This window comes from Anabrus simplex, chromosome 7, assembly GCF_040414725.1.
Source record: "Anabrus simplex isolate iqAnaSimp1 chromosome 7, ASM4041472v1, whole genome shotgun sequence".
Classification (NCBI taxonomy): Eukaryota; Metazoa; Arthropoda; class Insecta; order Orthoptera; family Tettigoniidae; genus Anabrus; species Anabrus simplex.
Window position 1 is genome coordinate 46,375,101 of NC_090271.1, and position 22,534 is coordinate 46,397,634.

The following is a 22,534-nucleotide window of genomic DNA, read 5'->3' on the forward strand; positions in this document are numbered from 1 at the left end:
TTTCTTTTATGGGGCAGCCTGCAAGAAAATATTTACCACATGACTACCGAGCGGGAAAAAAGAGGTATCTTCTTGAAAACTAGGACACTTTCGATTGACAGAAGTAAACATATTATAAATTAAACACATTATTGTAATTTTCACACGCAGCCACACAAATGATGCATGATCGAGGTGGCCGTGGCCAACACAATAGATCCAATAGTACGTGAAATATGGAGGAAAGTTCAGAAAATCAATACTCGAGAGGAAATTTGAACCAATCAGAGAAGCCGTTGGCAAACGAACCGGAGTCCGACTAATCAGAGGCTTTTTAAAAATAAATGTGTGTGGTAAGTAACGAAGTCAAATTCTTTTTCTTTGTTTGCTAGGGACTTTACGTCGCACCGACACAGATAGGTCTTATGGCGACGATGGGATAGGAAAGGCCTAGGAGTTGGAAGGAAGCGGCCGTAGCCTTAATTACGGTACAGCCCCAGCATTTGCCTGGTGTGAAAATGGGAAACCACGTCAAATTCTTCATAGTGTCGAATGAAATATATTTAATTTATAATATTTGATTCCATTCACGCCTCCTGCACACAAACATTCATTCTATGCACTCGGTTATTATTATTATTATTATTATTATTATTATTATTATTATTATTATTCCACCACTCTTCCCACTCTCTGATAGGGTCGTTAGTGTGTTATGAGTAGCATGTAGTACATGTGGACCTGTCTCAGTTTTACGACCTGATGCTCTTCCTGAAGACAAGTCTATGTGGAGGGATATACTCACTATTGAGTGTTTCTATTGATAATATGGTGTGTATTGCTGTGTGTGAATGAACAAAGTGTTAATATAAAGAAAGATCTTCATTGGGGCATTCATATAAATGTGATTGTAAATAAAGGATACCGATCTCCGCACATGGTTATGAGGGTATTTAGGGGTTGTAGTAAGGATCTAAAGGAGAGGGCATGTAAGTATTTGGTAAGACCCCAACTAGAGTATGGTTTCAGTGTAAGTGACAACCACTAGGATTATTTGATTCGAGAACTGGATAAAATCGGTTTGTTCGGAGTGATTTCCGACACACACAAAAAGTAGCGCTACGAAAATGTTGCAAAGTTTGGGCTGGAAAGACTTGGAAGAAAGAAGACGAGCTGCTGGACTAAGTGATATGTTCCGACCTATCAGTGGAGAGATGGCGTGGAACGACATTTGTAGACGAATAAGTTTGAGTGGTATTTTTAAAAGTAGGAAAGATCACAGTATGAAGATAAACTTAAAATTCAAGAGGACAAATTGTGGAAAATATTAGTTTATAAGAAGAGGAATTAGAAATGAAAATCCCCAGCATGGTTCCAGTCATTCGACCGGGTCAGGAATGGAATGAATGAAGCCCCCAATTAGCGGCGAGGATAGGAATTGTGCCGGCTGCCGAAGCCTGTCGCACTCCTCTGGGGCAATGATTAATGAATGACAGATGGAATGAAATGGTAATGGAGAGTGTTGCTGGTATGAAAGATGACAGGGAAAATCCGGAGCACCCGGAGAAGAACCTATCCCGCCTCCGCTTTGTCCAGCACAAATCTCACATGGAATGACCACGGAACCCAGCGGTAAGAGGCCGGCGCGCTGCCGCCTGAGCCACGGAGGCTCAGGAATTAGAGATTGGAATAATTCTTTTTTTTTCTAGTTGCTTTACGTCGCACCGACACAGATAGGTCTTGTGGCGACGATGGGACAGGGAAGACCTAGGAGTGGGAAGGAAGCGGCCGTGGCCTTAATTAAGGTACAGCCCCAGCATTTGCCTGGTGTGAAAATGGGAAACCACGGAAAACCATTTTCAGGGCTACCGACAGTGGGGTTCGAACCTGCTATCTCCCGAAGACTGGAATAATTTACCAAGGAAGATGTTCAATAAATTTCCAAATTCTTTGCAATTGTTTAATAAAAGACTAGGTAAACAACAGATAGGGAATCTTGCCTCCTGGGTGACTGCCCTAAATGCAGATGATTGATTGATTGATTGATTGATTGATTGATTGATTGATCGATTGATTGATTGCTTGATTGATTGATTGATTGATTGATTGATTGATTGATTGATTGATTGATTGATTGATTGATTGATTGATTGATTGATTGATTGATTGATTGAACTCTTAGCCCCAAGCCAGAGAAAACAACCATACGGTATAAAAATCCCCAACGCGGCCTGGATTCAAGCTCGAGACTCTCTGGACCGAAGGCATCAATGCTGACCATTCGTCCAGGGAGTCGAATTTGCCTTATTTGAATATAGATGGCAATTGTGAGTAGAGAGACTGTTCCTTTCCTAATTTACAGCCCTGGTCCTGTTTATCACAGCCTGGCATATGTGGACAGCATTTTTCGTAAGCTCTGTATGTACTGTAGCGGTCGGAATTATGGGCTCCCTACCTCGTCAGAAGTGGTAAAGGTGTGTACTTTTCTCATTTCTCTCCCCACTCATCACACCATTGGTCACCCAGACAACTTAAAACAGAACGTGTTCCTGACTCGGTAACGTAGATGTAAATATCGACCACACAGGTGCCAGAAATTGTTAGGTTATGCATTAAGTGAGGTAATGTACGAGGAGGTTAGATGTAATAACACTGGACGTTAAGGGCTTGTGTATCAAAGGAAGAGATTACCTAGTCAGTAAACACAACGACAGACACACGATTTATGCAACACGTCCGATAAATAATGAACACATACTCTGTGCCCCTTACAAATGTGAAATATCTAGACACACGCTATAAATGAAAGTAACAGATATGTGTTTTCTTTGCCAAACCATAAAAAGACATCTCAAATCATTCGTGTATGTCTTTATGGTTGACGCCGTTGTACAAGGCTGTTAAATATTCAAATTGATGTTCCAACAAGATTCTCACACGCCGTGGGGTTAGAGAAAGCTGTCTTGACGCAGGGAGCAATGAGGGGGGTTAAAGGTCTTAGGGCTTAATTGTAGAAGACAATCTTGTCATTGTTCGTCATGTGTTCAGGGTGGGACTCGTCTCGGAAGAGAGTACTGTCTGGAAGTAAGGAAAGTTCGATCAACGCGTGAAAGTAACCAGAAAAAATAAGGAAATACTTCATTAAATTCTCCTCCTTTCCGATAGAAAATTTAGGAACACCTACTTTATTTCTAGAATTGATAATTTATGGTGGATCAAAGATAAGCCATCAGGATATGCAAATGAAATGGTGAAGGTTAAGAGCGCATTATTTGTGACTTTAAGGTGAGCGATCAAAGTTTAAAAAAAAACCTTTCTTGATTTAATTCAAACATTTATCTTCAAGACAACGTTCAATTAACCGTTCTGCTCAGGGATGGTGAACTTTTTACATGATTGTCACCAACGCGAACCCGATTTCGCTGGCATACTGCACATCATATTACCATTTGAAATGTCTTTAACATGTAATAAATAAATCCAGGTTGCTTCATGAGACCAATGAGTCCTTGACGTTCACTCACTGACTCACTCAGAGTTCATATCTGCAGTCAATGATTCAGTCAGTCAATTTTTTTTTTTTTTTTTTTGCTATGGGCTTTACGTCGCACCGACACAGATAGGTCTTATGGCGACGATGGGATAGGAAAGGCCTAGGAGTTGGAAGGAAGCGGCCGTGGCCTTAATTAAGGTACAGCCCCAGCATTTGCCTGGTGTGAAAATGGGAAACCACGGAAAACCATCTTCAGGGCTGCCGATAGTGGGATTCGAACCTACTATCTCCCGGATGCAAGCTCACAGCCGCGCGCCTCTACGCGCACGGCCAACTCGCCCGGTAGTCAGTCAATTAGTCAGTCAGTGAAGTGAAGTCAGTTCGTATGTATTAGAATTGTTTTTCTGCTGGTTTTGTACGTAAATGGTTTCAGTGCCGACAAAACAGAAACATAACAGAACTGGATACGGGACATGATGCAACAATAGTTAGAAAATAATTCAAGAAAGGATGCTTTTAGAAAACAAGGAAGGAGGCAGCCATTTCTACTATGAAGGAATGCATTGAGAAATTCCAAAAGCGATTTCCGGAAAAACGGAAATAAATTCTGATTAAAGGAACATTTTCTCAAAGTTCAAAAGAGTAAAGGCATTTTTGCATAAATCATTTGTCGAAATTTAGTTTTAACACAGCCTTTTGGGAATGCGTCAAGTAGTTTAGCTGAAATCTAGGAAAAATATAGGCTACTGTTTTAAGTGAAATATTGACTATTAACCATGGGCGCCCATATGACAGTTTGTAGGGGGGGGGGAGGGAGGATAGACCTGGGGGTACGTAGTATTTTAAATATTTTGGAAGATGAATGGCGACTTGTATTCCTAGGTAGTATGACACCCACGGTATCCTCTGCCTGTTCTACGAAATACCGAATTTAAATCATTTTCTTGAAAGAAAAAACAACTGACTATATCAGAGTTTTCTTTCCCTGCGAGCTAGGGAGGATCCGCAGCCCCCTTGCCCCCGCGCATGGGCGCCCTTGCTATTAACACATTTATACCCAACGGGCGCTTGCCATCTTGGTAACTTAATTATTAGAGAAATCTACACCGAGCTCGATAGCTGCAGTCGCTTAAGTGCGGCCAGTATCCAGTATTCGGGAGATAGTAGGTTCGAACCCCACTATCGGCAGCCCTGAAGATGGTTTTCCGTGGTTTCCCCATTTTCACAGCAGGCGAATGCTGGGGCTGTACCTTAATTAAGGCCACGGCCGCTTCCTTCCCACTCCTAGCCCTTTCCTGTCCCGTCGTCGCCATAAGACCTATCTGTGTCGGTTGGACGTAAAGCAACTAGCAAAAAAAAAATCTAAGATGTTAAGATGTCTGGGCACTGTCAGCAAGAAATGGACACAACAATGAGCATTTATACGTGTGTGCGGATGGTTACCTAGTTGCACTTCCTCTTAAAACAATAATCACCACCACCACCACTATCAACAATTGCGTTTGGTCACTTGTTGACGGTTACAACGAAAGGAAGGATGTTTGGAATGCCATCACAAACTCCAAAGCGTGGGTAAAACTCGTGCACGTTATCACCTGTGCAATTGAATTGTTGGCTGATTAAGATTGTACCAAGATGTACAATGGCATTAGTGTCATTAGAATGATTTCATGTGCACTTAGTGTGTTTCTATGAAACGAAAAGCTTTAGGTGGGCGTAAAATAATAATAATAATTTCGTGTGGCTATTCCTAGCCGAGTGCAGCCCTTGTAAGGCAGACCCTCCGATTAGGGTGGGCTGCATCTGCCATGTGTAGGTAACTGCGTGTTATTGTGGTGGAGGATAGTGTTATGTGTGGTGTGTGAGTTGCAGGGATGTTGGGGACAGCACAAACACCCATCCCCCGGGCCACTGGAATTAACCAATGAAGGTTAAAATCCCCGACCCAGCCGGGAATCGAACCCGGGACCCTCTGAACCGAAGGCCAGTACTCTGACCATTCAGCCAACGAGTCGGACAAGGTGGGCGTGAAAGTGCCCATTGGACATGAGTCCTAAAAATATGTTCTAAATCTATTAGGCCGTTTTACCAAAATAATTGCAAAATTTCTGGCACATAATGCTCGAAAATATGAATTTTACGTCAATTATATAGACTCTAGAAAAAATCTAAATATCAAAATCAGATTCAAAAATTATTTTTGATGTCAGTGTAATGTTTGTTACTTCTGTTACAACTAGTGTGTTTATGAAGCACCCTAGATCGTGTTTCTGCTAGGTTTGTGCACAGAATATCTCAACATCCGTATTTCAGCACATGGCATTTTACTGTGGCAGAGATTATCGAGCAGCTTGAGACTCGAGACTCGTCAGATGTTCTTGGTGTCGATGTTTTTATTGAATCTCATGAAGGTGGTGCCTCAGATGAAGATTCGGGTGACACTTCTCCAGAAGTATGACGCCCCTCCGAAGAGACTAGGGCTAATGTGATATTCTGACAGGATAAGCAATATTGCTCGTGAGACTCATGGAGGTCGTCTCATCATAACGGGGAAAGCTAAGAGTTGTGCCCTTTGTCGCATGGCGAAGACAGTAATGGCTTTTGAGATTTGCCAAGTTCCATTTCACTGGCATTGCCTTGCTGAATATCACAAAAAGTACATTTTTGTGTCATATACTCTATACAAATATGGTGAAAATATTGATTTGTTTGCTTTGAGATTATATTCAAACATTACTTGAAATAGTTGTAAAATAGTGTCGGTGGTGAAATAAAATAGTTATTTCACAGTAAAGAAATGTAATTTATCATTACCAACTACATTTATAATCAAAATATACTTGTGTGACATTTGCGAAAATTACTCTAAATATAGTAAATATGTATGTATGTATGTATGTTGGGTATTCAGCCCGAAGGCTGGTTGGATCCTCAACAGGTCCACCATTAGCTGTCATAGATTGCCTAGGTGTCACTGAAGAGGCTACTAGGGAAATGAGGAGTGACGTAGTTTCCCGTTGCTTTCCTCACTGGGCCAGAAGTTGCTATTGCATATCAGTCTGCCAAGCCCACTGAAATCCGTGCACCAACCGACCCTATGAGCGACATTTTCACACCATTCATAGCAGGGACTGGCTGAATAAGGAATGGCATTACTAGCATCACTCATACCGCAGCCACTTTCATATTGTCAAAGCCAAGGATAAGACTGAGACAGGTCAACGAACGTAACAAGTTTATTCTAGCCCATGCCAGAAGACATAGTGCACTGCAAACACTACATCTTGCCAGCAAAGGCACATAGTAAATATATCATTTTGAATTAATGCAATTATTTTAATTTTTAAAATCTAAAAAATATTCGGGGCATAAACGGGTTGATGAAAATGAAATGGCGTATGGCTTTTAGTACCGGGTGTGTCCGAGGGCATGTTCGGCTCGCCATGTGCAGGTCTTTCGATTTAGCACCCCATGGGCAACCTGCGCGTCGTGTTGAAGATGAAATGATGATGAAGACAACACATACAACCAGCCCCGTGCCAGAGAAATTAACCAATGATGGTTAAAATTCCCGACCCAGCCGGGAATCGAGCCCGGGACCCCTGTGACCAAAGGCCAGCAAGCTAACCATTTAGCCGTGAAGCCGGGCAATGGGTCGATGAAAACAATATGCAGAAGAGACTATAATATATACTAAAACATCCCTCCATTAACTGCATGGGAATAAATCACGGTATATCCCAAAATTTCAAGTTAATGCATGCAATATTTTCCGTAGAGAAACTCTTCAAAATTTATGTATTACACTTGGTAAGCATCAACACCTCTCCCTCCCCATAACTCAGTTAACAGGTGATTAAGAAAGTTTCTGAATTACAGCACACTATTCGAGAAGAGCGAAGAGAAGGAGGGGGGGAGGGGTGGGAATGGTCAGTGATATTCGAAACATAAAGGAGGTATAACAGTCTTGTGGAATCGCGATCGCAAGAATTCCGGGCGAAGATTTTGGCCAACCGTGAGAATGAAGTAGAAGTAACCAAGGCAACGTCACACGAGTTCGTCGTCCAGGAGGTGTGGTCTGTCCCGTTACGCACTCAGCGGTCACTCCCAACACCATTTTCTCTGGAACTGATTAAGATGTTTCTATGGTTAAATATTCTGGCTATACTGGCTTATCCTAATCAAGGAAAACAATGAATTAACTGTAATTTACTCGTGACAAAATGTGCATGATGTAATCCCGCCCCAATACGTGTGGCATTTAATTCTTTGATCAGCGCTGACAATAACTCCATAGAAACGGTTTTCTAAACACCCTTGCTATGAACAAAGTAATGAAGAACCATTATTTCCGTTTTTACCTAATTAGTTTCCTCCAATTATTAGAACTGCAAGAAAATTATTATTTTTATGGAAAACTAGTGCACTGTTTAAGATTATACAAATACAATACAGGAAACGTTAATTTTATTTTTTTAAATTTTTCTTATAAAATGCACTCCTTTGTTTCTTTTAAGACATTTTACAGTGATATTATGAGAATATCTTATTTTTATTATTACCTATCATTATTTTTTGGATTGTGAATAATATTCTTCATTTACATATCTTTTGAATATAAGCACTGTTTCTGTCTTGTATTTTTATACGTCATATTATCCCATTTAATTTCTATCCCATTTACCATAATTATATTAAGAAAAACGAATGGTATAATATTTCAGTAAAAGGGTAGGCCCTAAACCTTTGTATGGAACAGTTACCTTCTTTCATCTTAATTTCTTGCTTTCGAATTTGATATCCGTGTATGTTTTAGTGCAAAGTATATTAATTCTTCCTTTGACAGGGTCTGCATGAGTGTTAAAGTAGTTTAATTTAATAGGGTCAATATTGACGAAAATATTGGTCATTCTTCCTTACAGTGCTCGAGCGCGATCATAATGAAGTCATGGTCGGGACCGCTATTATTTCAGCCAGACTTCACACACAAGAATTACGAAGAAACTGGAGAATTTTATATACACAATACGTCTGTTGCCTTCAAGGGCTTCCCTCATTCCCCTCTCTCATCGTTGTCAAGCCAGGGAGACGTGCGGGCAGGCGGGGAGCAGGTACCTTCCCCTCCATGTGTTCCGTTCATGCTAGTTATCCCGTACTTCACTCCCTCCACCTCCCCTTCACTCTTCAGACGTGTGCATGTGTTACGTGTCTACTGGATGTGACCAATGGGAGAGAATGTGTAAGCAGATAGTGGGCGCTTCTGAGGGCTGTACTGATTTCTTGCCTGAAATTTATCTGCGTCTGACGAGAAGTCGCGGCTGCTTGTAGATACGGCAACAGTAACAGGTACTACACTATTAGCTACAAACATTAGCCTTGTTAAACAGTCCCTGAAACAGATGCATGTTCACTGTGCAGTAATTACAGTAAATGTCAAACTAAAGCACAATTGCCCTACAACTTTAAAACAACACAACAGCTCCACAATTCCAAAGAGTCATAGCGGGCAGAACAGATGTTTATTGCCAGGCCTTGATACTTGAGGTTGGCGTATGCACAGTAGCTATGCACCCCTTACACCGCACCCACATGACTTATCATCAGACAACCATAGTATGTAATTTATATACATGTATGTATTTCCTACAGCGAAATAATGTTCGAAATATTAATCCTAGAACCTGGAAAGTTCTTTCTTGTAGTAATTTCTGGAAATATGGATTAGAACAAGTGGCGTTGAATTTATGTGTACTGGAAGAGCAATTATATCTAATTTTTCTTCTTTGAAAATTAATATTTGTACATCTCACTTCTTCTCCTTCCAGGAGTTTTCTTCACTTATTTGGAGTCGACACTACATGTGGATGTGGCCATAGTTTTACGGCCGGATTCCGTTACTAATGTCAATCCAATGTGGAGTAATGTATTCACCATTGCGTTTCTTTGTGGTGGTTGGTATCTGTACGTTGGTGTTGTACATGTATGTGAAGCGATGTGTATTAAAACGAACACAAAACGCCCAGTGCCGAGTCAGAGGAATGAATCGAATGCAGCTAAAATACTCAGCTCAACGGCGAATCGAACCAGCGACCCTTTGAACGGCAGGCCACAAGGCTAACCATTCAGTTAAGCATCGGACAATACTTCAAATATTCCACCAGTTTCCGAATACAGTTATCCTCAACACTTTCAGTAGCAGTCGATCCTATGAATTCCCTACACAAACTTTCAATTTTACCTGTAAATTTATACTCTTAACCCTTCTAAGTATCTTGATATATATTTGATGCATCTCCCTGTTCCTTTTTCCCCTTAAAAAGCAGACTTTTTTTTCGTATAAATCAACATATTTAGAAAACTTTAAGTTTCGTGTTTGGTTTTATACTTTCTCAGCACAAGTACGATTTATAAAATGATTAATTATAAATTATCTGAAGAGCTGATTAATATGTACTAAAGACGGCAAAATATGCATGCATCTACGCACTAAAAGACAGAAATATAGGGTCTATGCTACTCTGCAAAATATTTGTTTTACCTCCAAGGTTGATTCTCCAAATATCAATTGCTAAAGAAGAAGAATTTTAGCTGCCTTTTCTTTTTGTCATGATTTTAATGGTTACAACGAAGAAATGAACGTAGAGGTTATAAATCCAACAAATCGGTGGCACCGGCGAGCTCGCAATGCACTGAACAGGCTTGCCAACTTCGGTGCATTATCCACAGATACTGTAATAATAAAGGCGTGTGGCCTCCGAAGAGGCCTTGTGAAGGTCTGTCGAGTTGACGTCGTATAGGAGACCTGCGCGTCTATGAGGATGGCGCCCTACGTATGATGAATTCACACACATCCAGCTCCCGAGCCATCGGAATTAACCACTGCAGGTTTAAATCCCCGATCTCGCCGGGAATCCAAAATTGGACCCCCTGGACCAAAGACCAGCACGCTAACCATTTAGCCACGGAGCTGGACATCCGCAGATTTATCTTTCGTGTTATCCACAGATACTGAATAACACGGAAGAGTTACGGTAAAGATCGGTTAGAGCTACAAAATATTGGTCTGGACGAGACAATTGGTCTGGACTGGTTAGATCCTGCTAGAGACAAGATCATAGAAAATTGTAGTATTATTAGTTCAGGCAGTTTATATTTTCATTTCTCTATACAGTATAAGAATACTTTGTGGGACGAATAGGTTGGTCCATGTCCATAACAAATAAATATCGAGAAGATCTCTCCTCTCTGCTACTTTAGGTATCGTACAACATTATTTTTCTATGATTCCATCATCCGAGCCGAATACCAGAACGCTAACGAAATAAAGCACATCATAGTCAAGCTCCTGTTAATACTGTCGACTATCAATAACAATGCATTCCGGCGGCAAACGGAATTTTTACATATTCGTTTCTTTGCATTGTTGTACCGATTTGAATATGAATATACAATATTATATGTTGTTTTATACAAATTTATAATAAAACTGCAATTGTGCATTTAAATCCAAACACATGAAGAATCTGCTCGTATTCCGTACATATGCGTATGCACTATAAAACTTACCCATTTGATTTTAAATGGACCGGACGATATGGCCGTGCGGTTAGAGGCGCGCGGCTGTGAGCTTGCATCCGGGAGATAGTGAGTCCGAATCCCACTGTCGGCAGCCCTGAAGATGGTTTTCCGTGGTTTCCCACTTTCACACCAGGCAAATGCTGGGGCTCTACCTTAATTAAGGCCACGGCCGCTTCCTTCCAACTCCTAGACCTTTCCTATACTATAGTTGCCATAAGACCTATCTGTGTCGGTGCGACATAGATTTTAAATGATATGAATCGCCTTTATTTCTCATGGGAATATTATGTCATGAAACCAACAAGACATGTAAATATGCCAAAACCCGCAGTCTAAAAGTAACCTTAGGTATGTGGATGACACCAACCTGATGGCGGAAAGTGAAAAATAGTTGAAGTATCTCCTCCTGCAGATGAAAGAAGGAAGGTACAAAGGCTGGAGCATTGTTAAATATCAACGAAAATGGCAACTAAACCTGTCACCTCCTGGCATATACACGGTCTTTCATATAAACCCAGGTGTGAACTGTCATAATTTTCACTATTGGTGTGCAGAAAATCTTAATGGTGTTCATGAAGTCCCTCGTGATGATAGAAAGATTGGTGATTGGTTAACTGTTAGTGCACGACGAATGACTGAGCCTAAATATTTGACACCGTTCTTCCATCAGTTAAAGGAAGAAGAAAAAGCGCGTGGGTGGTTTCAACAAGATTCAGCTCCTGCTCATACAGCAAAAGACTCCCTTCTTCAATCACGGAAGTGTTTGCGGACAGACTGATTAGTGCTAGTCTGTTTCCCCCTCGTTCTCCAGATCTACCAGCGTGTGATTTTTACTTAAGGGGCAAAATGAAAGAAAAAGTTAATCGAACAAATCCTCACACTCTAACCGATCACCACCCTCTAGGACCCCGGTAACACCCTAGCGGTGATGAGGTTAATAACCTTACCCACCAGTAGAGGGAAAAGAAGGAGATAGGAAAAGAGAGAGAGAGAGGGAGAGAAAAAGAGAGAAAAAGAGAGAGAGAGAGAGAGAGAGAGAGAGAGAGAGAGACTGGTGAGAAGGTTGCTATGGTGTCCGCCCCATAAGGGTAGATTAAGCGAACACAAGAGAGAACAAGGGCGAAAAAGAAGCAACAAGTAACAGTACATCAAAAAAAGTTCCAAGGATAAAAACGGCACCAGCCAACAACATGATACCAAAATTACCCAAAAGGAAGAAAAGAGAGACACTTACCCAAAACGTGGAGGAAATGCGACTTAAGGTCCGTGGACAACCAAACAAAGAAATAGTTGCAGCGCTGCACCAAATGTGGCAAATGAAAACCAACTTTCAAGTGATATGAAAGAAAACTTTAATAGACATTTAAATGAGAGGTAACATTTCAAGATAATATCAGGAGTGGAGCTAGGTTCATTATTAATTCAGATAACACCTTGAACCATATTGTTTAAAAGAAAGTAAATACTCGATTAACAATAATTGGATTAACCTGCAAGAAATTAATGTGATTAATAAATAAATACCCAATGAGGCAGCTTTAAATAAGAAAATGCAGACTTCATTTAACAAAATAAAGGAACTAAATCGTAAAAATCAACAAGAAAAAAAAACAACAGTGACCTCCATACCGTCAAACAAGATAATTAAATATTGTTTTAAATGTGATCGATCACGCGTTTAAGAGAAAAAAACAAATACCATGTTTAGAAACAAACCGTAGTTCCATGACCTTTAGGCCGGTTGCCTTTTAACTTTACCACAATTCGTTCCAATTTCTACCAAGGGCAATTTCCAAGGGCACACGAAAATAAAGGAAGAAGTTACACTTTTCGCCCAGCCAAAAAACGAGACGAAACGACCAAAGGTAGGCCGAAATAAATCACTTTATATGAAAGAAATGCCAACGATACCAGGGAACAAAAATATATTCATCCCACAAGAACACACCAACCAACAACAATCACGGTAAAAACAAAAGCCACCACCATTCCCCAAACACACGTTGCCATAGTAACGGACAAGCAAGCACGGTCTACAAATGAGAAGTAAAACCAACGGTTTTAAGTCAAAAATAAAACAGAGATCCCAGAAACAATGCAAAAAGGACAAAAGGAGAAAAAAAAAATCCCAGAAGGCAAGGAACCCGAAGGAAAGCTAACCCCGCTACCTTGGAAACTGCGCCTTGGTTCACACCTTATTGTACAATCAAGTGCAAAAAAAACTTTTACAGAATTTTACGATAATCATACTAATTTTTTCCACCGTGCGAACTGCATTCTAAAATGATTAATTGCCGAAACCGTTTCCTAAGGTTCACAGACGCACACGATATCCAGCACAATTTTCGAAGAGGAAGTCTTAATCCAAATATTATTATTATTATCATCGTTACAGTTATCTTGAAGTACGCCGAAACACATAAATCTTCTTGCTTCCCCAGAATTACTTTAATCCAAAACAGTTACATACCTTTGAGTCCAGAAAAATTGAGAAGTTCAAACCTTGGCCATTGTTATTGAAGACCGGCAACCACGAGGCCGTGAACTAAAGTTGTTCACCAAGGATCCTGGAGGATTATCGTAGCAAAAACATAATCCAATGAAACAGTAGGAGGCCAGCAACTAATAGAATATGGGATAATCCCTCTTAAGTTGGTTTCATGGGGGTTTCAGCAGTACCACCCGCCGCATAGCGGAACACTCACGTACACGTCTATCCATGGCGGCTACAGCACGCCGACTTCCCCGGAAGTAGTTGCTAGGGGTCAAGACTAGACTCGCCTCACCACTCGCTCACGCGCAGTAGGCGCAGACCAAAACTCCGTTCAACAGCGCGCGGCATATCGTACCAAGGTAGATATTGGCGAAAGCCGATTGACATAGAATTTCCAAATGGCAACACACATGCCAGTTCGAAAAGGTTATGGGGGGGGTCACAAACTACTTAATACTGTCTCAGTCCTCCCGCCCCGAAAGACGACAAATCTGAAGCATAACACGATGTTGATGTGGTGGTCACATATATACTAAATTTGGGCGAAGTAGTCCAACAGGAAACGACCACCAAGATTAACTAATTTTAGTTAGGAGTTCACATGACCAGGTTAATAGTCCAATACACAGTTCCATATCACATAGTTTTTAGAAATAATTGGCGGGCTGCGATCAACATCAGTGTCCAGAAACGTTAACCGAGCACACGGAAAGCCACCAGAGTAAAGTTTGTCATCAAATAGAGAGCACAATGACCAGAGTTCGCCAAATATTCAGTTTCACCCAATACACATTGTTTCAATGCATCAGACAATGATATAGTTTATGACACATGACGCAGTTCACCTTGAGGTTCGGCAACTCTCACACTAATCACAGATGTACTGACCAAAATTAAACAAAAACCACATGATTATAAGTCCACGCATCCAGGTTATTTTCTCAAGCACGGTGGTAAATTAATTTTTAATGCATGAATACCTTTACAAGTCTCCTTTGATATTAAGGAAATGCATGATCTCGTGTTGCAAAAGGTTACAACAGGGGAAATGAAACGCGCCGGAAAACCCGAATGGGGGCAAAACCACAAGAAGAGGGAGGAACAAAAAACAAACCAGGAAACTTAAAGTAGGTGAGTATTCAGTTACAGGATCCACAGATCCGCCAATTAACTTTACATAAGCTAGTTACCAACAAACTAGCTGAAGCCCAGAGCTCTCCACTTGGTCCAATATAGTACAGAAGGAAAAGGAGGGCCCATTCAACAACAATTAAGAAATCAAAGGGAAACTACGTAAAATATACCATGTTACTCTGCCAACGAAGGACACTTAGCCATGACACGAAGAGAAACAATAAACAAGAACACATAGAAATATAGGGTACAATCCAGCACATAATACCAACTAGGACAAAGACAGATATCCCTAAGGATCAAGAACATAACGGAAGGGTAAGCAGTAATATTATTCAAGCACAAATCACCCACAAGAAAAAATATATAAGTAAAGGTACAGGACCACACCAAAGAATAGACGTCCTTGGAACATATGGTTTAGAATAGCAGGAGTTAAACTAAGAGGACACATGAAAGACCTATCAAATTACACTTTTAGATATTGGAGTGACACACACACAACCACAGAGTGGCGAACTCGTCAATCGGTCCAAGGGTCAAGAACGAGGGGTTGAGCGAAATACAACCCACACTGGGATCGGCAACTTATCCTAGTTCACCAACAAACACAGGTAAGGACACAAGCATAGAAAACTAATTTTGAACAGACCAACGGAAAACCATCAGAGAGAAGGGACGCAGAAACCACACGAGTTACAGATAGGTAAGACACGCAACAGTAGCATCGATGGGCAATCAGGAGACTCCTATAGGTTACCAGATGGAAAAATCGCGATCAGTCAGTCATCCATAACGGCCACATCAAGGTACAACTACCAAAAATAAATGCCCGGGGCAACGTGGTACAGAATAGTAACCACAAACCTAATCCTGCGTGAGGAAGAACAAGTCGAAAATCCCAGAGCCAACAGATAACTAAGAATTGCCCACCCGAAGGTGTACTTCCTCGGAGTAGTGGATACCAAACCAACAGCCAGATCTACCGCGACACAGAGGTAAATTAAAGGACAAATCACATCCCAACCAAGGTGTCTTGACAGCCAAACAACGTAATCCAAACACGATTACCTAAATAATGACAAGGTAGCAGCACGGGTTATTCATAGAGAGATAAAGGATAGCTATCCTCAACGCGTGCTCACAGACCACACAAAACAGCACAATACAAAGCAGAAATTACAACAGCAAACCAGGTACAGATTAAGGACTAGGTCCATCCCACAGAAGCACCAAAGGAGAAATATCCTCAGGAAGGAAGTCCGACCGTACCACCGAAACTCCACACGCCAACCGGTAGATAAGGAAAATTACACTACGTTACCAACCGTCCACAATTCAAAAGGGTCCAAACAACCCACCACATCATTACCCAGTTACAACACAGGAGATACAACCATAATGCTGGCAGGAGTGCACCAACCGAACGCCCACAGAAAAAAAATCGCAGACAGATTTTCTACATAACCCCCGAAACGACCCCCAAAATCAAAGGTTAGGAAGATAAATTCAGCCCAAAAACCCATTACAGGAAAAATAATATAGAGGGTTCACGCATAGAAAACCACTTTTAGAACAGCCGCGAAGGGTGCCCAAAGGAGGAGTGTCAGATCACTCGATCATGGATGAATACAAACATCAGTATCCGGAAAAGGAACACCTTTAAGACACGCGGTCCATGCAGAAGGCAAGCAGGGAACCTTTCCGACACCAATAGATCGAAACACACCACAATCAGAAATCGTACAATACTAAAATGGCACAAATAGTAACCCAATCATGACTAAGCACCACACATCTTCAAACACCCGCACACAATGAAAGGATGACAAAATGGTAAACGCTCAGGCACCAGACACACTCCCTTACATTCCATCCCAAGCACACCATAGCTCAGCAATGATTAAGTCACAAGATGATCGAAGGGTTCAGCGGAAGGAATCCTATGCGGAGCTACAGAAGAAACAAGTCTTTGAAATTACATAAGCCTAGAGAAAACAGAGGGACAACAAAGCACAATTTAAGTTAGATGTCATCAGATTTCCCCAATGGAACTTCGGTAGCGCACCACATAAGCATAAGGCTATATAACGAGGATATCTATTGCAAGGTATTAATACCACTATCACAGGACAATTAAGGAAAGACAATTTCTAACTACAAGGATCCACACCTAGAAACAGTAACATACAAGAAGTGCTAAATCAGAGTCACCAACACGAGGCACAGAAGGACCAGATTGACTCGCTCGCCATCCCACAGTATGTGTGCTAAATTCACTAACAATACAGGTCAGTTACCAAAGGTGCATCCATCCAGCGGAAGATGCGGAACAATTTGCCAGATCAACCGGGTTTAATTTGAGAAACATGAACGCGCCTAATACGCTTGGCTACAGGGTCACTTACCAAAATTGAAACGGGAGACAAGAACTCCAACACAGTGCACGGGCCTTGGTACCTAGGGGCAAGTTTTGCCGAAAACTTATTCACAGCCTTACTCATTGGGTAGCACTTAACATACACGAGATCACCAACGTTGAATTTTGACGGTTTCCTACCTTTATTGTACTGCCTTTTGACCTTTTCGTATGACACAGCTAGATTCCTTTTTGCTTCGTTCCAGATCTTTTGAACATCATTAGGTCTAGATAGGTCTGGGAGAAGATCCTCAATACATAGCAGGTTAGACATAGGGGAGTACGGAGTATAGCCAAACATTAAAGACATAGGCGTCTTACCATGGGACTCATGAGTAGCGGAATTGAAAGCATGGGCCAACCAATGCAGACAGGAGTCCCATTTGGACTGGTTGTCATGATGATACGCTATCAACGCAGATTTTAAGTTCCGATTCAACCTCTCTGCATAAGAAGGATTTGGATAGTATGGAATAGTGGTGACATGTGAAATGCCCAACTCAAACAGATACCTTTTGAAGGAGTTACTGGTGAAAGAACTAGCGTTGTCAGATACTAAGAACTTAGGTGGGCCAAAGGATGCAAAGATGGAATTTAGACAGGAGATAGAGGTACGTGAATTAGTGGACCTGGTGGGAAAGATCCAACAGAACCGGGAGAAGGCGTCTATACAGACAAAAATGTGGGTGTTTCCCAAGGAAGATCGGGGGAGGGGTCCTACGAAATCTATGAACAGTCGTTCCATGGGGCGCGAAGCTTGTGATGAAGACAATAATCCCACTCGGTTATTCAAATTAGGCTTGCTGATGGCGCAAGATTTACAAGATTTGACCATGTTCCTGATATCACTATCCATTTTCTTCCAAACAAAGAATTGCCTGATTTTCAAACGAGTTTTGAAATTTCCTAGATGACCGCCAAGGGGTGAACAGTGGTAATACTTGAAAATGACCGGTACCAAAACCTTAGGAACGACAATTTTGGAATTATGGTCCTTGCGACCCTTACAACAGAGAACACCCTTAGATAAGGAGTAAGGTTTCACTTCGATCCCGCTACTGATTGTATCAATGATCCTTTTCAGATCCGGATCAGTTTTTTGATGATCTCCAATTTCTTGATATAGCAATGGGGAATCGGTGAGGATGGCACTAACTCCAACCGTATTGACAGCAAGCTCATCGACACATGGGTTGGCTTCCGCACAAGGATGACCTTCAAACATCCTGCTCAAGCCATCGGCGATGACGTTCTCAGACCCACGAATGTGGCGAACATTGAAATTAAAGGATGAGATCCGTAATGCCCATCTAGTTATCCTACCGGTCCTTTTGGGTCGGTTCAACACCCAAGAAAGAGCCTGATTGTCCGTTTCCAGATCGAAGTTGACGTGTTCAATGAAAGATCGAAATTTCTCCAGTGCAAACAGCACGGCTAGACACTCCAGTTCATAAATGGAGTACTTAGACTCCAGATCATTGAGGACCCTGGATACGTAGGCCACGGGCCTACGCCCATCTTCATGTTCTTGTAACAGAACGCCAGCAATAGCACGCCCGGAGGCATCAGTTTGGACAATGAAACGTTTCTCGAAATCAGGAATAGCTAACAAAGGTGCATTAATCAGGGCGACCTTCAATGAATTGAAAGCTTCCTCCTGGGCTTTACCCCAAGTAAATTTTACATTCTTTTTCCTAAGGTCGTTCAACGGGGCAGCCACTTCAGCAAAGTTAGGGATGAATTTTCTAAAGAAATTGACCATACCAATGAATCGAGCAACGCCCTTGACATCTTTGGGAGGTGGAAAATCCCTAATGGCTTGAGTTCTGGAATGATCTATGGAAACGCCTTCAGAAGAAACTACATGTCCCAAGAAAGACATGCTGGGTCTGGCGAAAGCTACCTTTGATAACTTCACTGTAAGGCCGGCTTTCCTTAACCGTAGCAATACTTCCCTAACGTGCACCATATGTTCCTCGAAGGTCTTCGAATAAATTAATAAATCGTCCAGGTAATTAAAGACATAGCTGAACTTAATGTCAGAGAGAATGGAATTTAACAACCTCGACAACACAGCTGCTCCACAGCTTAGCCCGAACGGGAGTCTGAGGAACTCATACAAGTTCCAGTCGGTGATGAAGGCAGTGAGGGGAATTGATCTCTTCGATAAAGGCACTTGGTAATAAGCCTGGTTCAAATCCAGGACAGTGAAAAATTTCGCACCTGAGAACCATCCAAAACAGGTATGAAGGTCGGGTAGAGGAATAGATTGGAGTACAATCTTACTATTTAGGGCCCTATAGTCAATCACAGCACGATAACCACCAGAAGGTTTGGGTACCAAGAACACAGGGGACGCATACGGGGAAGTCGAAGGTCTGATCACTCCGTCTCTTTCCATTTGCTCAATGATTTTCTTTAATTCCAACATACGAGGTGGGGAAAGGCGATAAGGAGGGGATCGAACAGGCTGCAGGTCCGACAACTCAATGTCATACTCGAGTACGTTGGTCAAGCCTAACTTGCTAGTGAACACATCGGGAAATTCCCTGCAAAGATCACGAACTTGCTGTGCTTCGGCATCTCCTAAATGATTCAGGTCAAGCCGATCGATGTCACTAGACTCATCTGACTCAGGGTGACCCACACACAAAACTTGAGGCATTTTCAAGGGAACGTTAATCAATTCAAATTTCAGGTCAGGAGAAAATTTAAAAAAGAAATTTCGACACTGAGGATCCAAAACGACACCAGCCCAAGATAGAAAATTGGTACCCAGAATGATGTTACATGATAAATTGGATGTCACCAAACACTTGATCTTCCAAGTGAAATTCCCAATCCTCAACTTGACCTTCACAGTCCCCAAAATATTTAAAAACTGACAATTAGCCGAAACGCATCTTAGATTAGTGGGTTTTATTTCCGGAAGTTTACACGAGGATTTCTTTTGACAATACCAGGCATAATTCATCAAGCATACTACGCTTCCAGTAACAAGAAGGGCATCTACAGGTTCATTGTTGACCTCGACAAAAGTGCACGTGCCAGAGGAGGGGGCATGAGCAGAAATACTATTGCACCTTGGGGGACACACCGGTTTCTTACGAGATTCAGGGTTTACAAACTTAGAATTGGCAGACTTTGCCCTTTCCCTTTCTAGTCATTGAGTACCATTTCTGTCTACCAAGGGGCAATTTCTTTTAACATGCTGTCTAGAGCCACAGGAATAGCAAGCGCCTGGACCACGTCTAACGTCAGGGCAGGAATTTCTTAGATGACTTCGGGACCCACAGTTGTAACATTTACGGGCATTCACTACTTTAGGTGTTGACGGAAGGACGGGACAATTGGTAGTAGTAGGGGGAGGGAAATTCACAGGTCTGGAGGCATCCCCATGTTTGACATCTTCAGCAAAGGAACAGGCCTCTTCCAATTCTTGAAAGGTAGTAGGGCAACGGGTTAAGGAAAGATAGGAGCGGTACGCAGGAGATATTCCTTTTAAAATTCTAGAGACCATTTCACATTCTGGCACAGAAATTCTAAAAACCTTGCAAAAGAATCGCAGATCCAGCACATAAGTTAGCAAGTTCTCATGCAGGAACTGGGTCCGAAAACAGTGTTGGGGCACAAGACTTTGGAGAGCAAGAGAGGGAATAAATTTGGAAAGGACAAGTTCATGAAAGGTACTAATCGATAAATTTTTAGAGATAGCTTCAGAAATTTCTCTCTTTAGAATCCCTTCACAATGAGGGAAGAGGGCGCGGAAAATCCCCAAATCGTCAACTGAGTACACATTACCAGTCTCGGTTAACTCCACCAGAAACCGAAGGAATCGAATACACTCATCGATAGAATTTACAGAAAAGGACTTCACTCCCCGAAAGACTTCCTTTAAACAGTTAGGCGATGACGCCGAATTTAGCTTAGAGACTAAGGTTTCCAGTAAAGGAGCAGTCACACAGCACTGACCTTGGGCATGGGTCGAGGACGCAATTTGGTGGGAAGAGACACTCTGGGTAGGTACAGAAGGGTTAAGTGCAGTCGCAATAGAACAATTCTCCATATCTCTGTTAATCAACAGCAAATCTAAATCAGAGGTGATGCCAGAAACCACCGTTAACAATCTAGCACATTCTGACACAAAAACAGAATCAGGCTTAATAGACAATATATCCTGAATTCGGCCCGAGTAGTGGTCAGCTCTGGCCCTCAGCCGGTTTACTTGGGCTTTGGACGGAGGCAATTCAATAAACTCTTCACGAATAATATTAATTTCGTTAAGATTGTCACAGATCAGGTTAAGGTACTCACCCACTCGACTCCTATCAATAGAAAATACATTAATGGGGACCTGGGAGTTGGCTGATAGCAAGGCAGCGCACTCAGCAACAGTACGGGCAGGTTCAAGGCCTCGAATGGATAACTCGTACTCCAATTCGGCACGACGCAGGAAGGAGGGGTTCGTAACGGCACGCGCCATGGTAGCAAACATGGAACAAAATAATCAAAAAAATTACACAAGATCCTTGCACTCCCTTTTACAATCGTTATTGACAATAACACTTTTAGTTTTTCAATTTTTGATTTCCATCCGCCAACATTCGCCACAGCACTGCACCGAGCAAGGGTAGGAGGGGAGGAAAGTTAGGCTGCACAAGGCAGAAACAACAGAGATTAGGCAGCAGAGCAACAACAGTGGAACAACAAACAACCACGCTCTGCTACCACTCTAACCGATCACCACCCTCTAGGACCCCGGTAACACCCTAGCGGTGATGAGGTTAATAACCTTACCCACCAGTAGAGGGAAAAGAAGGAGATAGGAAAAGAGAGAGAGAGAGGGAGAGAAAAAGAGAGAAAAAGAGAGAGAGAGAGAGAGAGAGAGAGAGACTGGTGAGAAGGTTGCTATGGTGTCCGCCCCATAAGGGTAGATTAAGCGAACACAAGAGAGAACAAGGGCGAAAAAGAAGCAACAAGTAACAGTACATCAAAAAAAGTTCCAAGGATAAAAACGGCACCAGCCAACAACATGATACCAAAATTACCCAAAAGGAAGAAAAGAGAGACACTTACCCAAAACGTGGAGGAAATGCGACTTAAGGTCCGTGGACAACCAAACAAAGAAATAGTTGCAGCGCTGCACCAAATGTGGCAAATGAAAACCAACTTTCAAGTGATATGAAAGAAAACTTTAATAGACATTTAAATGAGAGGTAACATTTCAAGATAATATCAGGAGTGGAGCTAGGTTCATTATTAATTCAGATAACACCTTGAACCATATTGTTTAAAAGAAAGTAAATACTCGATTAACAATAATTGGATTAACCTGCAAGAAATTAATGTGATTAATAAATAAATACCCAATGAGGCAGCTTTAAATAAGAAAATGCAGACTTCATTTAACAAAATAAAGGAACTAAATCGTAAAAAT